The 16,979-nt window shown below is 41.4% G+C and overlaps 1 protein-coding gene and 1 pseudogene across 2 annotated transcripts in view; both read right to left on the bottom strand.

Moving 5' to 3' along the window:
* Lasp (LIM and SH3 domain protein Lasp) overlaps window positions 1-16,979 on the bottom strand; it is a 211,381-nt gene that overhangs the window by 122,733 nt on the left and 71,669 nt on the right. The window lies entirely within an intron of this gene.
* LOC142323031 (uncharacterized) lies at window positions 263-1,651 on the bottom strand (annotated as a pseudogene).

The following is a 16,979-nucleotide window of genomic DNA, read 5'->3' as shown; positions in this document are numbered from 1 at the left end:
AAGGCAGCAATTAGCCAGAGGTTAACTGTTCCCCGGTCATCCGAACTCTAACCTCAGGGATCGTTTATAGAGGCCGCAAAGACATCCTTCGACTTTGCGAGGTCAAGGATGACCGTCACATCACCATCGCGTTCACCAAAACAGGTCCCCTTCTCAATCGTACGGGTATAACATCTCCTCCGTCATCGATCATAATTAATTCATCTAGATCATCATTGCGCATCAGAGTAAGCTAGGTCTAGCCATACGGTCGTTTCCAGAACTAGCAAACCAACATATCTGGTTTCACACAGCGTGCCGTTAAACTTTTCATCAAATCCAACAAACTACCGTGAAGATAAGGTGAGAGAGGAGAAGAGCTTTGAAACCTTCTCAAAAAAGGCTCCCATTCAGCAGATATGACCCTATAAAAGGACGACTTGCACTTCAGAATCTTATCTGCACAACGGTTTTGTAATGACTTGTACAGTTTACTACGTACAGATTTTGGTTTGTTTATGGTATCTTGTGTAATGATAAAAAGGTTTTAAACCGGATGTTTCTGTTTTTGCGTAGTATAGGGTTAATACAAAAAATTTAATTACTCTAGTCCTACGTAATGTTTTTGTTTTCCGAGTAGCGAGCCTTTTACACTCCCTATCGGAATTTTTTTTTTTTATATGTATATATAATATATATATATATTCATTTTTTTTTTATGTTTTTTTTATGTTTTTAAATTCGTCTGTGATATTAGTTGTAAGTTTTATATCTTTTTTTAGTTTTAAGTTTTATTTATTTTTAATATGATAGTTTTTAACGTAGTTTTAAGTTACATGTTAGTGATTTTGTTATCCGAGAATGGGCCTTTTACACCCATTCCGGATTTTGTTTCCTGTGATTGTAGTTTTAAGTTTTAATTTTATCTAACAACTTTAATTACTTTTATTTATATATTTTCCGGGCGATGATAACGTCCAACCGTTTTTCGCCCTAAAAAAAAATATCGTTAGAGCGCTACCAATCAGCCTAGTACAGCAGTATTTTAGAGGGAAACATGTTCTGTCAGTTCAGTTTCTGCTGTAGCGTCATTCAGATCCCTTAAAAATATATCTAAGCTCCAGTTAGTAGCCTGCATCCCAGTTTTTACTGCTTTATCTACTACATGCAAGCCACATACAACGATATTAACTAGATGCTTGTCGCTTGAATTTTCAGCAAGAATATCTTCAAGTTTCTTAAGAAAGCACAGGTTAATATCGGGACCATCTATACTGACCTGTAACAGACCTTTTCTTGAAAGAGGCTCTATGCCATTAAGGAACCCGGTCAATAAATTCTCTGAAGTCGCCTTTCCAATAAAAAAACTATTATAGTACCGAGTGCATACCCTATTGTTATATATGTCAAAATACTTGACAAAGATATCCATCTGACCTTTTGAATAACTTTATTTAGCGATTCGTCAAAGCATATAATATAATCATTTACACTTTTTAGGCGTTCTTTTAGTTCCAAATGAAAAAAAGGAACAATTCCATGATTTAACATGTACGAACATTTGGTTTCTCCTAAGGTAAACCTTAACGCTAAGACTATCCTTCAACATAAGTCGAAAAGTTTCTGAAATGTCTGCACAAGAAGTAAGAGAAATATTTCTTGCGACTATCATCGCCCAAATGATTTCAGCTTCTGTGACATCATTCTTAATAACAAATGCCACACTCTGTCTACACTCCTTTATAACGACACACTCCGTCTACAGTAAGTTTGTATTTTTTTATCGTACCACTTACCCGTAGCTGTAACCTATTTTAAAAACTCAAGGTACAAAGGTACAATATTTATGGAAAATACTTCAAAATAATTGAAACTTTCAAAAGAATTATATACCGCATCCAGACCACGGATTTTTAAAAACTCAAAACAGATGATATCGCAGCAACATACAGACTTCTGCGAATAATACGCGCGCTCAGAAAGGTTTTAACCCAAATTTTCCTTGACTTTTAAGGTATGCGGGAACCCTGTAAATTTAATAATTACTTTCTACAAAAGGTCAATTTGATTATTATAAAACAATATTTGTATTACACGTAAAAAAATTTATTTGATAATAAAATTAAAGGAAACGACTATTTATATATTTAATAAAGTTTTGACGGTTATTTTTCAATCCGCGAATTTTTAATCGAAAAACGATGCGATACATACACACACTTTCTACTCGTTAGAAGATAACGTAAAATATAGAATAAGTTGGCGAGAGATGTTAAAGATGTAATTTCTTTACCCAAAAAAATAAGGTTACGCTCTTAGGATGCCATGGACGTGTGCTCCTGGTTTGATATTGTTTCGAGCATTTAAACTACTATTCAGGGTCTTATTCTAAGCTCATTATCTAGAATACGACAAAAACGTAATACGTATTTCCTTAAAAAATTCAACAACAGACTTGACAAAATATCATTCGAGAAAAAACAAACAGCGATCGGTAAGTAACCTCGGTTTAAAATAAGAATTCAGTAATTTGCTATAATATTACACATAATTAACTCAGATAAAAAGGGTGACTGTGAACGAGGAAGAAATGCCACTGCAACAGGTACTACAATCGCTAACGTTAAAGAAAACATTACATTATTACCTTGTTATTCAGATTTTACAAGATCTGTCAAGACTACCGTTCCAATTAAAAATATAATATAATAATATTTTACTATTTATACACAATTTCTTATTCTTTACTTTCTCTATGGAGAACTGAAACCGTGGTAATCGTTAAACCTTTATTGAGTTAATTTTAGAATCCGTTTCAACAAATTTTTGAAACCAACCGACTCTTTTTTGAAGCTCACGAGTGGGATTACAGGAAGAAAGTTTTGTAGCTCTAAAACGTGTTCTACGTACACGTTGTCGGGGCTGTACAACGATCGGTGGCAGTTAATCAACCTGCGTTGCTGCGAAGTGTTTCACAGAACAGCGGCGTAGTGTGTTGCAGGAGGGCTACCGTCGGCTAAATAAGGACGTTTTCTTTGTGTGTCGGTGTCCTCAATTCGTAGTTCGTGAGGCGTATAAACTTTCTGGATCCTCAGGAAGTCTTCGGGAAGGATTGGAGCATTCCGGTGGAGATTGCTTGGAGGACTTGGTTGGTTTTGCCAAGGACTTGGTAGCCGTTGACACTTTCCAGCCGAGAATGTCAATCGGCAGGTCTCCGAAGAAGCCCTGGTCCTCCGCAACGGAGGTCCCGGAGGTTTCCACACGGAAGGTACTGTGGCTTCGTGAAGCGGATTGCACAAAAAAATCCGGCCGAATGTTTGTCACGAGTTGTGCGGGGAAGGCTGCGACCGGAAACGCACAAGGAGTGCGCGGCAAGGAGGCGCGAGCCAAGCCCGAAGGGCGGCTTCCCATGAAGTCAAGGGAAGTGGAGGATGGCGGTGCAGTGATCGGCCGTAGGCGGGAGGTAAGCCTGCTGAGAAGCAGGTAACTCCGGGTCCAAAGGTTTAGGGCGGAACGAGGAGATGCGGTCGGAGTAGCCCAAAATCTCCTCAAAAAAGGAATCGAGAGTATCCATGGAGATTCGGAAGCTTGTCGACTGCTATTTGAGTCAATATGCATTGTTGGTCTCGGATCTGGCATTTGAATTTGAGGGACTCCAAGATGCCAACCCTTGCCTTGGACTCGGTCGTTTCACGACTGTCCGGCAAGGTGGACCAGATTGTAAAGGGGCTTCACGCCGGTGACGTGTGAAGCTCTGGATGAATTCCACAAGTCTATAAAACGGGTGTTAGAGAAGGTTAAAAAAAGTCTGTCTCCTTCGCCGCAGTAACTGCCGCGCCTGTGCCTTAGTCCACCGCTGCCAGTTCAGGCCCCAGCGGGTAAAATTAAGCTGCTACCGTTAAGGTGCTTCCGCTAAAACCTGGTCCGAGGGCTTCGTCGTTAGCAACAGAGCTAACCCTGAAGGTCCTGGACCCGCGGAGGGAAAAGATCCAAGTCTCCCGGGCTACTAAAACAAGGGACCACGGACCAGGGTGTCACCTTGGAAGTAATAAGTGAGCGGCAGGCGAAGTAGCTGCTGGAAGTCGACGTTCTGACAAGGAACAGGCTGAAGGCTCAGTTGCTGGCTGAGCGGAGGTCGCAGATATTGGTATACGATATGTCACGGGCGAAGAGGAAATAGGAGCCCGAAATCCTCAGGGCCGAGCAGGAGAAAATCCTACTATGGATATGCCCATCGAGGACTTCCTTAGGGAAACCAAGCTGGTAAAACAGCTGGTCAAGAAGGAAGACCCAAAGAATCACTGGGTTTTAGAGAGCTCGCCGAAGATCTGGCTGGTTAGTGGCTGGTGGACATCTTTTTTCGGTTGGACCTCACGTAGGGTTGCCGATCATATAGAGAAGTCGCCCTAAGCTACAAGTGTCAGGGCCTTGGTAACACCTGTTTCCGCAAAGCGCAGTCGAAAATGTGTGTTAATTGTGCTCTCCACACAGGGCAGCCAATTGACCTGCCAAGTGCGCCGCCTGTACCTTGGTGAAAGGCAGCGATGCCGGTCACCGGGTCGGGGGTAACCAGAGTAGGGCGTATGAGATTTCTCGGGCGAGACCTGTAAAGAATAAAGCTTATAGCGACGGCTGAATTGGAGGAAACCTTTGAGGACGGACTCCACCATGTTGAACGCTTGCGCCTAGGACAGTTAAACCTGCATCATTCCCGGGCGGCCACCAGTGAAGCTATGAGGCTCCTTCAGGACTACAACCTCGAGGTCCTTTAGGTCCAGGAACCGTACGCGGTCAGGAATAGGATGGTCAGTTTACACAAGGTAAATGTTATTAATTCTAGTAAGGGAGGGCCGCTCACCGCGGTCGTGGTTGGCTCAGATTCGTTGGGTATTTTCTGGATGCCCCATTAATCTGATGAGTAATCCACCGTGCGAGTCAGGAGGGGTACGCTCGATGTCGTACTAGTGTCGGGATACTTCCAGCTTGGATGGGGTATCGATGACTTTCTGGCAAAGTTGGGCATGATATTGGACGGCCATAAAACACTAAAAAGCGCGGAGCGGTACACAACACGTCTGTTCACAGCGATGTCCACAACTCGACTATAACCTAAGGGGCCTCGATCAGCACAGATTGTGACGCGAGTGCGCAGCTGCCTTGCAGGGGATGGAATGGCACTTGAAGCACATGGAGGACGTGGAATTGATGGCTGAGCAATTTGGCCGGACCATCAAAATTGGCTGCGATAGGGTCCTACGGCGGCTTCAACCAATGGACGGACCCTTAAGCGGTGGCCAGTCCGCTGAACAAAGAGTGCCTGAAGCCGTCATGAGCGCCGCTTCCGGAGTCGTCTGTTAGACGCAGGCGAAAACCCGGGAAAAAGTGGTGGTCCTGTAACCTTAATGTCCTGCGCGCAAGAGTTAGGTCCGCTAGGAGAAGATATCAGCGTCACCCACTAACGAGAATTACCGTCGACGACGTGCGCACTCAGCGGCTGCGGATCTACCGGCGCGCCCGTAACGAGTATCTTCATGCCATCAAGGAAGCCAAACTCAAGTTTTGGCAAGACATTATGAGCGAGTTGCAGCCAGCCCCTGGCAGCTCGTGAAGTCATGTTACCGCAACAGCCATTGCTCATCCCGTCCAGTGTTTGATGCGAGTTTGGTAATCGAGACCACACTTTGGACATCTGTGGCGACTTACCAGGCGTTCCTGGATACCCTGTTTCCAGATGCTCCGGAGAGTGAAGCAAAAGTCGTCGCCAGGGCGGGTTAGACACCATTCTCTGGCGTTCGTGATGTCGATCCCGTAGATATAGACCGATTGGTTTCTCGAATGGCACTGAGAAAGGCGCTGGGGATTAACCCACTTGAAATATCCGGTGATTGACCCGGATATTTTCTATCTGCTGCCTGTCATGAGAGCCGCTTGGCAGGCTGTTCTTGGGGTGCCTTAGCCGGGGCTGCTTTCCCGCTTGTTGGAAGGTGGCTTTGGTGAGGTTGCTTTTAAAATCAGGAAAGGATCCCAATGAGGTCAGCAGTTATCGACCCATCAGCCTATTGCCGGTTGTCGGTAAGTTGCTTGAAAGGCTGGTTGTGGAACGGCTGTGGGAAAGCATCGATATGAACTCTTTTCTAAATCAAGACCAGTATCGCTTCATGAAAGGAAGTTGGCACTGAGGATTGAATCTTAAATGCTCTTACCGTCGTGAAAAGCCCCGACTGTAAATATGTTTTGGCAATCTTTATTGACATAGTGGCAGTATTTCTTTCACTGTGTTGAATTTCTGTCCTCTATGAATTGGAACGCCGCAATGTTCCCGTAGTCCTACAGGCCGTAGTACGTGACTACTTGTCTAATCGCACGGCTGTGTTTAAAGATGCGCACCTAGTTGTAGAAAAATCCGTGACCAGGGGAACCCGCAGGGTTCCGTTCTCTCTTGTTGTAGAACTTCGTCTTTAACGGATTTCTGGGACTGACGTTCCCAGACGAGGTCACGGCTCAGGATTTCACCGATGATTATCTCCTATTCGTTCGTGGTAACTCACGACAGCTAGAAGATCGAGCGAAGGCAGCTTTGTCAACCGAGTAGGGCTGGATGGACATTCAAAATTTAAGGATTTCTGTGCCCAAGACGAAGTACATGCTTCTCAAGGGTGCAGACAAATTATCGTACAGTCGGAACTCCCCCATTAAGTATAAAGTCTGTGTAATCAGTCGAGTTCGAGTTCATAAGTACCTAGGTGTTTTGTTTGATGAGAAGTTGCTGTTTAGCAACCACATTAAGCAAGTAGAGGCGGACGCTGTCTCTGTGATACACAAGTTTAGGAGAATTTCTCGAAAGGATTACGGACTGTCGGGCCGTCATTTGTACATGGTGTACAGAGGTGTCTTTGAAAGCATGACTTTATACGCGGCGCCCGTTTCAGGGCGCCGCGAACCTATGCGTTCATCAACGCATAGTTGGATATAAATCGAACTTCTTCAGAATTAAAGGAGTGCCCAGCGCAGAGCGTTAATTGCATGCACTGGTGATTTTAAAACAACCTCCTACGAGGCTACTATCGTATTGGGAAAGGCTCTCCCTATCGATTTCGTGGTGAATGTTCGGGCAGCCATGTAGAGATTGCGAAGAGACTGGGAGACTGAGGTATTTGATGGGGTTTCCGGCCAGTGCAGTACCGGAACGGAACGGTGATCACAATGCAACGGATCTAAACTTCGTTCTGTTGCCCATTTTCCGCCTGAATTGCGGAAGAGGCTCTGCAGCCTCTTCCGCAATTCAGTTGGAATGAGACACTACAACTAAGGGAAGAAACCTGTACAATTTTATACGGGATCTGGGGGGATGGTGTGTCTCGAGTTCGTTTTTAAGGAACACGGATGCCCAGATGCTCGCCAAACATGTTAATTTAAACCAATATCTGTATCGGTTGCGCCTGGCAGCTGATGAGCTGTGCATCTGAGGAAACGTCCAGTCAAATGAACACTTGATGTTTCATTGCTTTGCTCTTGGAGAGGCCAGAGACCGGGCCACCCTAAAACTAAGGTTAAGCGGAAAATTGGCCACTCACAAGCGGCGAGTCAATGTGGCGAGAGCCGCATTGTCGGACCGTGTGAGAATTCCTCCTACAGATATATGGCTGACCACCAGCTAATTAAGGCTCCAAGCGCTTTAATATGGTGGAGAGGTACTTGCTGGCATTTAGTGACCTAGAAGTGGCAGCGAATTACTGTCTAGACAAAGTAAATATTAATTTATGGATGTCATATACATTTTTAGTAGTTGACCGGGTGCACCTACACATGTTAGTAAATATATGACAAGCAAGCGGTTGGGACACGTAAGCCGATGGTGTATGGAACCGCGCTTAGTTCGCTCACGCTGTCAGGTAAGCTCTAGGAGCTAATTAGGATAGTGGTCGCTAAACTGATTGTGGCTAAGTAGCCGTTGGTGGCACAGACATTCGGTCTTACGGTTTAGGGCGACCGAATGGGGTGGTGGCGGGAGAAATGCCAACCAAACCATCTAATACAAATCCAAACTCCCAGAAAATAGCTTGAAAGAAAAACTTACGCGAGGGTCACTTAGTAGATAAAACTACTTTTTTTTGGAGGGCGAAAACGCCTACGTGTTATCAACGCCTGGAATTTTTTTTTTAATAGAACATACTATGACTAGTCTATAAAATGAATAAAACTTACAACTAATATCACAGGTAAAATCTAAAATAAAACTAAAAGTAAATAAAATTTAACAAAGTCCGAGATGGGTGTAAAGGGCCCATTCTCGGATGACAGAAAGAATAAAAAATAAAAAAACATAAAAACTAAAACACAAAATTTAAAACTAGGTTAAAAACTAAAATAACAAAAATGAAATAAAACTTAAAACTAATACAAACTATATAATAACAATTAAAACTAAGTAAAAAACAAAAATGAAAAAAAATGAAATAAAACTTAAAACTAATATCATTAAAGACTAACAACTTATATCACAGTCGGAATCTTAAAAATACAATAAATTTACTTAAAAGAAACATAGACGTAAAAATAATAACAAAAACTATAAAAAATTTAACAAAGTCCGATAGGGAGTGTAAAAGGCTCCCTACTCGGATAACAGAATTAAATACAGAAAACCGTAAAGTTAAAATAAAAAACAAACTTATTAAGAACAAAATATATAAGTAAAAGAATTAAATTTTTTGTATTAACCCAGTACTACGCAAAAATAGAAACATACGGTTTAAAACTTCATTATCATTGTTCAAGACACCACGGATATTTACGGGTAGTTTAAATTTACGACGCAACGCCACATAACATATGAATCTGTAAGTATGTGGCATACAGTCATGCGGCAGTTGCATCGTGCACATAGGGGTGCGTGTCCTGCTGACATCTGAAACTCGTGTGTGACTCTCGTATGTCCTAATCGTAATCGACAGAGGACCACTTCCTCGCGACGAGTTGTTCTGCGTGAGGAGTCCCATGGCAACAATAGTATCTTTAATGTGCCGGAGTTTGTTATCAACGGTAGCCGTCCATTCACCTTGCCACTTTGCTCAAAGAGACTGCTGTATATAATTATCAAAGTCAGAAGTAGCAACGCGAGTGGTGAAAGGAGGTGGATTACATGCGTCTTTATCTGCGGAATCTGCATGTTCATTACCCGGAATCCCTACGTGGCTAGGGACCCAGCAGCAATTTACTTCTTTGTTGCAATTATTCAATTCAGTGATTGTGTTGTAGATTTCGATAACGATAAGATGTCTGGAATAAAAGTTTTCTAAGGCTGGAGAGCACTACACGAGTTACTGCAAATACGGATATTTGTGTACTTAGGGTTAATGATATTTAGAGCCTTATTTATAGCGTATAGTTCCGCGGTAAACACACTCGTAATACCCGGTAGACCAAACATATAAGTTCTATCATTAACAACAAACGCGCAACCAACGGTATCGTTTTGTTTCAATCCATCAGTGTATGCCAATGCGTCTGGGTTCATCTTGGAGAGAACACACTGAAACATTTGCTGGAAGACAGTAGGTAGTGTTGATTGTTTATTGTATATCGTAACGTCCAACGTAAAATTTAAAAGGTTTATTCCCCACGGAGGATATGAGCACAGATACATTGGAAAGAATGAAGGTGTGTCAACATTTATATGGTGCAGTAGACGTCGGGTACGGACACCTACAGGTGCAGTACAACGTGGATGGTCCTCATACCTTCCTAAATTAGGATTTCTAAGGAATTAGTCAAAAACCAGGCCCTTCCTAAATTAGGATTTCTAAGGAATTAGACAAAAACCAGGTGATTTGGCTGTGCTTTGAGACAAGCAAAATAAGATGTTAAAGCTGGTCCCGTCTATCCCAAAGTGATGGCTCACCACAGTCTACAAGTAAGCTTGTGACAGGGCTTGATCTAAATGCACCTGTGGCTAGCCGACGGAAAGCATGATGTACAGCATCCAGCATTTTAAGCACGGTATAACGAGCTGAAGATTAGGCGACACAACCATAATGCAAACGGGAACGAACAAAGGAATAATAAAAACGTATCATGCACGACCAATCGGCTCCCCAATTGGTGTTACTAAGGACTTGTATCATATCTAAAAGTTTGGTACATTTTGTTTTTAATTCTTTTATATGTTTGACCCAAGTAAAACGGCTATCAAAAAATAAACCTAAAAACTTGACGTTGGGAGAGATAGCAATAAGCTCTCCGTTCAGAAAAACTTGTGGAATAGAAGGATTTCGTAGCCGAGAAAAGACTACACATTTTGTTCTTCCAGATGAAAACGTAAAGCCGGTAAACCTGGACCAAGCTTCAAGGCAAGATATAGTGTTCTGTAGAAGCGTCTCTGTTGTGGGTGTTGAACGGATCGCAATGTAAATAGCAAAATGGTCAACAAATAGAAACACGAGACAGGTGCCTGCACACGTTTGGTAATACTGTTCTTTTTTTGTTTTTTTTCCCCTACATTCCTGGGCTGGACATCCACTTAAGTATACTCGGCCCAGCAACGTGTCTCTAATTTGACTCTAAGGGGGCGTCCCCACCGGTTTTACACCCGGCACGGCAGGTTAGCCCCCCCGGCTCTGGATCTTTTTTACCGCCTGCCTCAAATCCCCCCACGGAAGAGACGAGGTCCGGCTATGCCGTCCCCCACCCGCCCGCAGGGAACCGGGTCTCGGTCTCTATGCCCTGCCTCAAATCGACGGTGCCAGCCCCAGAAAGCACCGAAGCGCCCCCGGAACCAACACCGCCGGCCGGAACTCGGTCTTTACATTTTCCCATACAGCCTGCCCCAGGAGTCCCCACCCCATCACAGGAACCCGCATACCTCAGCATACGGGCCCTCCGGGGCTGGGCTGTCTTCCCTTCCCTACAATTGGACCCCTATAACCCCTGGCGTCTCGAGTCTTCTTCTTTTATCCTGAGGATATTTCTTGCGAAATTAGCGAACCAGTCCCAGTTTGCTTCATTGACCAATAACCACCCGACCAGATTTTCAGCTAAGTTGTTTGCTGCAATTTCGTTTCTGTACTGCGCCCATTTGCGACAATCGAAGATTGTATGTTCAACATCGTCTACTTCGTTACAGTAGACACATGTAGGCGATGACCTTTTAGCAAATCTATGCAAGTAATAGCCAAATGAGCCATGCCCAGACATTAGTTGTGTCATATAATAATCCAGACTGCCGTGTTTTCTTTCCAGCCAGACCTCCAGATCAGGAATCAATCGTCTTGTCCATACCCCGACCAATGAGACAGACCATTCGGTCTGCCAGTTATTCCTAGTATCTGCTTCCGCTTCAGTTTTTGACATACCCGTTGCTCTTAGCCTTCGACTCCTTATTTGTAGTTCGATTGGTGGTACCCCAGCCAAGACACACAGCGCATCATAAGATAGGGTGCGGTACCCCGCCACAACCCCCAATAACGCAACCCGGTGTACACTTCTTAATCTCTGTTTATTCCTTTGTATGCTAATTGCTTCACTCCATACCGAGGCTGCATATAGCGCTGACGATATCATGGCTGATGTGATCAGTCTCCTGACTGAAGCTCTAGGTATGCTTCGGTTGTTGAATATTCCCCTTAACGCCCTTATAGTGGGCGTTTGCATATCATCTCTATGTGCGCTCCAAATTTAAGACTCTTATCGAGCATTACACCAAGGTATTTGGTGAAACTCACCTCTAAGATATGCTCCCCTCGTATTGCGATGTTGATTCCCCGGACTCTTCTTCTATCGGAGAAAAGAATACATTTCGACTTGGCAGGGGACACCTGTAACTTGTTGCTTTCTAGCCATTCGTCGATTATTCCGAGGGACTGATTGGCTTTGACCTCTAAATTCTCTACTTCTCGATCCTCGACCAGAATTGCCACATCATCCGCATAACCTACGATAGTTACCCCTTCCGGGTAGTCTAAAGATCTGGTCATAAAAAATATTCCAGAGCAGGGGTCCTAACACTGACCCCTGCGGAACACCTCCAAATATCTGAAATGTAACAGTTCCTTCAATCGTTCTGATTTCCGTATATCTTTCATGCAGGTAGTGATTAATTTGGTTGATTAAATACATACTGATGTTCATTCTTTTTAACGCATCTATAATCGCAGGCCACGGGACTTAGACAAAGGCATTTTTTATATCTAATAGTATCATTAAAGGTAGTCTTCTTGTCCGCCAGGTGCCCTCCCGAACTCCTGCCGCCCAATTTGTCACCCTATTAATTGCGTTTATCGTTGAGTATCCTTTACGAAAACCGTATTGATCTACATGTAGACTCTTCTTCTGTTCTAATTCTTCTTGCAGTCTACACGCAATTAACCTTTCCACCACTCTTCCCATGTTATTGATCAAGCTGATAGGGCGGTATTCACCTTGTCCCGCAGTAGCACCCGGTTTGGGAAGAAGACTGTTCTGGCTGTTTTCCAACAGTTAAAGAAGACACAATTCTGCAGTCCGTAGCTAGCGACATCGACTAATTCCCACGGAATCACTTCAGCGAGGCCCTTGATTGCCGCCGGGATCCCATCCGGCCCCGGGCTTTTCTTTCTTATTATTTAGTTTTTTAACCGCATTAATCATCTCTTGCTGTGTAAATCTACCTCGATCACATGTGATTTCTTTACGATTTTCCGTTTCTTCCCTTGGGAACAGTATGCTCATTTGCTGAGCCGCAGTGTCCTTGTTTAACATAGGCATGTGTCTGCCAAGGCGTTTTGTCACTATCAGGAATGCGCGACCCCAGGGGTCGGCATCCAGTTCGCGACATGGTTCCAGCCATTTCCTTTTTTGTCTGTTTTATTAGATAGTTCAGTCTTTTCCTTGCCGCCCTGTATTCCTCGATGGCCAAATTACTCTCTTCCACCGTACCCGTACGAGCACGTATTCTCTGCGCCTTTCTTCTATATCTCTACATGAGATTCCTCTGGTCCTCTATTTCGCGAGTCCACTAGTATACCGGGTGGTACTTGTCAGTTCTATGTGGAACTCTGGCGATTTCTTTGACTATTATCTCCTGAAACATGTCTGGATTAATCTGCGCCTGTTCTGCAATTCTGCATTCAGATCTCCTAACCACCAGTTGAATCTGCCTATTTGTTAGTCTGGGAGTGATGTTCTGCCGTGCCGTCCCTGTGTGATGATCACTGATTACAATTGAGACCGCCAGGTGGTCACTGCCGGTCTCTTCGCTCAGTACGGTAAATGCAGTCAGATCTGGGTCCATTCTTCGATCTATTATAGCCAAATCTATGATCGATTCGTGTCCTCTAGCTTTGAATGTGGGCATACCATCATTATTGCATATTGCGCCGGTGATTGCTAGAAATTCTTCAAGAATCCCTCCCCTGGCGTTGGAGGAGTCTGGACCTGCCGCCGTCGTTCTACAATTGAAATCCCCGAGAATAAGTACTCTTTTGTGAGACTACATGACTATGCTTTGAAGCTGGAATATCTTGTCTTGGAAAAAAATGCATGACCCTTTTTAAAGTTAAATTATCCTGAATCGGCTGACATATTAATATATCAACTTTACTGGGATTGTTTCAGGAAAATGTTTTCACTAAGTCTTGGCTGCCCTGCCAAAGACACTTGTACAACTTGCAAGGAACTAAGTATTAAATCAAAATCTCAATTTTTAAATGATGTTTCAAAGCGAGTAGCAGTTGCTGAACTCATAGTTCACAAAAACAGAAGCAAAACGTTCTATAGAATATTGATGGAAGTAAAAAACTATCATCTGGAAACAGTACTGTGATAGGACTTTGATTTGATTATATGGCAGTTGATTTGCCTAAAATTTCCATTCAGGATGTGTACTACTATCGACAACTGTCAGTAACTTTAGCATTCATGATTTAAAAACAGCAAGTTTAACAAGGTATGTTTATCATGAAGGAACAACTAGGAAAACGCCTAATGAGGTCCACATGTTTTGTGACAACTACTTTGGCCAAAACAAGAACAATGCTGTAATTAGATTTTTGCTGGCATCGGTTGAATAGGGCAATTTAAAACAATCAAGCTGTTTTTCCTCAAAGAGGACATTCGTATCAACCTTGTGACAGAGACTTTGGGTTAATTAAAAGAAAATTTCAAAAGTATTCCAGACTTTACATTGTTACAGTGTATGTAGGTGAGGTCATCGTCAAAGCATCAGACAATCGCAATAAATTTAAGGTTGTTTTAGTAAATAAAAACATTGTTTATGATTTTCAAAAGTGTGTATACACGAAATTCTATGTTGGGCAGACCTGTACCAAACATTGAGAAAAAATTTCTCTTTCAAAATATTACTACTTTGAATTTAATCATTGTCATCCAGGAGTCGTTACAGTATCACACTTTATTGATGGATTCATACGTTTTAATTTCAGTTTGAAAAAAGCTAATGTTCCCCAGATAATTTTGCCTACTGTCTCTGCATATAGTGGTGAAATATCAGTCTTAGAAAGCAAAATGACAAATCTAAAGAAACTGTACAAATTTATACCAGAAAACATGCTGAGTTTTTGGAATGAAATTCATAATCTTCCAACGGAAAAGCGATCATCCGCACAAAGAGAAGAAGTACAAGTTTAATAAATTAAAAAAAAAAGTAAAATAATTAGGAATTAGACTTTATTACATTAAATAGCAATAACATGTATGTCATACTAAGTTAATTAAGGGATTTTGCAGAAAACGTGTTGAGTATGTTATTCAAATAAACCATTTATTGTAGAAAGGCCTCATCTCCATGAAATAATTTCAGCCGATGTAACACATTAAATATTTTCCAAATTTCTTACAGCCAAAATATTAACCATCGTATATATTAGGTTCACAAATTTTTTTTCAGTCTTTTTCTTGCCTTCATAAAAAATATACAGTTTTTTCACCTGCTGAAAAATTTTGTTGAATGGAGAAGAGGCCTTTCTGCAATTAGCAATTCGTATGTATTTTTCGCCCTCTAATTTTTTTCTATTTCTTATTTATAAAAGAAATTTGTTACCGTAATTTCGTTTCTTATTTTTAAAAGATCTTAAATTTAATCATAAAATGAACAATAAAATGCACGATTAACAACTTTTCGAAATTGGTTATTGTAGTGCTAAATTCGCCATCTCGTAATACAGCTGATTTCGAAGTCTAGGGTTCTCAGGTTCAATTCCTAATAAAGATAGTTGGTTTTATTCCGATCTGAATAATAGATCGAGGCGGTACGTAGGCGCTTACATTACACAGATAAGTCGCTAATGACTTTAATTCTTTTTGCGATTATAAATAAAAGTATAAACGTATATAAAATATTTTACAATTTAAAACTAATTAGAGAAAATGATGTAATATAATTTGCTAAAAACAAAATTCTAAAAGGTAAATGTCCATTTTGGTTCTTAAACAATAATCATCAGTAGATCCGGTAAGTAAAACAAAACTTAAAAAATATAAACTTACTGGAATATTAGTAATACATAAATAAATTATATTAAGAAAAATACGGTGTTTATATGTGTGTTAATAAAAATACATAAAACAACTGTTTTTTTTTTCGAGTGCACACTTGTAGTGATCTGTGATTAATTTTTGTTTTATGATCAGTAAAAAAAATATTTAAAAAATAATGTATATGTTTAAAATTAATTAGAGTGCTTGGTTAACACCGCAAGGTTATCCACAGCCAAATTTTTTCACTCCCCTTTCCTGAAATTATGTAGACTTCAGGAACAATGCCATCAGTCGTAGTAGTAGCAAGTCCAGTAGTCAATCACCTGTTCTTACTGTTCCAACCCATGCTGCCAATGAAAACCGCTTCCTCTTTATACTAATTTATCGCCACTCCACGGTCACTACTCGACCTTAACCTACACCACTGACCTTTAATTTTGACCTCAGGAGACAAAGGTCAAGGTTGCACCCACCCTTTCTATACTACTATTAAAGATTACAGACATATTATATATTCTTATTTTGTTTGACATTAGAATTTATTTAGAACAAATAAGCGGTAAGTAATCGTCGCTCGCAGTGTAATTTTATTTAAAATTAAAATAAAAGGAAGATAAAGAATGCGGCTAAGAATGATAACGGGGATGCAGACATTAGGAGGAAGTATCAAAAACGACATACAACTTTGTTATTTACAAAGAAAAATAACAAAAGATGTGAATGTATCGAAGCTGACTGATTCGAGTCAGGAAAGTTGTTAACAGCAAATATACTTGCCGGTCCGAACAAGAAATTTAGGCGTTAAAAAGAAATTCTAAAATATTTTGGTGAAATGCGGTAGCAAACGGAGAACATAGACAGGGATACCGTACAAAACGAAGCAAGGAAGCTTTTGAGATATAGTATATAGAACACTGGAATGTTAAAAATCAAGTAGGTTTATACAGCAAAAGTCCGAGAAGAATCGAGGCAGATTCTTGTGAAAAAAAGAAAAAAGAACACGGTCGACGGGCCACATATCGAGGCATCCAGAGTTAGTAAATCGGTTTTTGACGAAAGTGTAAATGGGAATAAAAACAATAAACAAAATCGTTACGTATGAAACACGACAAAGTTATAGAGGCATGGGACTGCGGTAACGGCACAGAATAGAAAGGAACATGGAACTGCACTAAATCGATCGAACGATTGAAAATTACAAAAGGTTTAACGGATAGACAAAATAGATAACGTATTAAAATAAAATGTTGAAAAGTTTCATGCAGAAAAGAAATTGTAGGCATCAGTTTTCCAACAACAATGGTAAATAAATTCTAAAACAAAAAAAATGTAAAGCGGTATAAATTTGATCGTAACAATATGAATGCGACGTAACGATTTAATGGAGATTTATGACGATCTTGTGGCGGAGCGGTAGCGTCTCACCCTTTCGTCTGGAGATTCCCGGTAGAGCGTGGCGTTTTTCATACGCAACAAAATTTTCATCTCGTATTTCCATGCACAAGCTTCCAGCTTATATACAGAATTAA

The sequence above is a fragment of the Lycorma delicatula genome, chromosome 4 (genome assembly GCF_047948215.1).
Source record: "Lycorma delicatula isolate Av1 chromosome 4, ASM4794821v1, whole genome shotgun sequence".
In the NCBI taxonomy this organism is placed as follows: Eukaryota; Metazoa; Arthropoda; class Insecta; order Hemiptera; family Fulgoridae; genus Lycorma; species Lycorma delicatula.
Note: the sequence above shows the minus strand (reverse complement) of the source record. Positions and strands in the feature narration are given on the sequence as shown.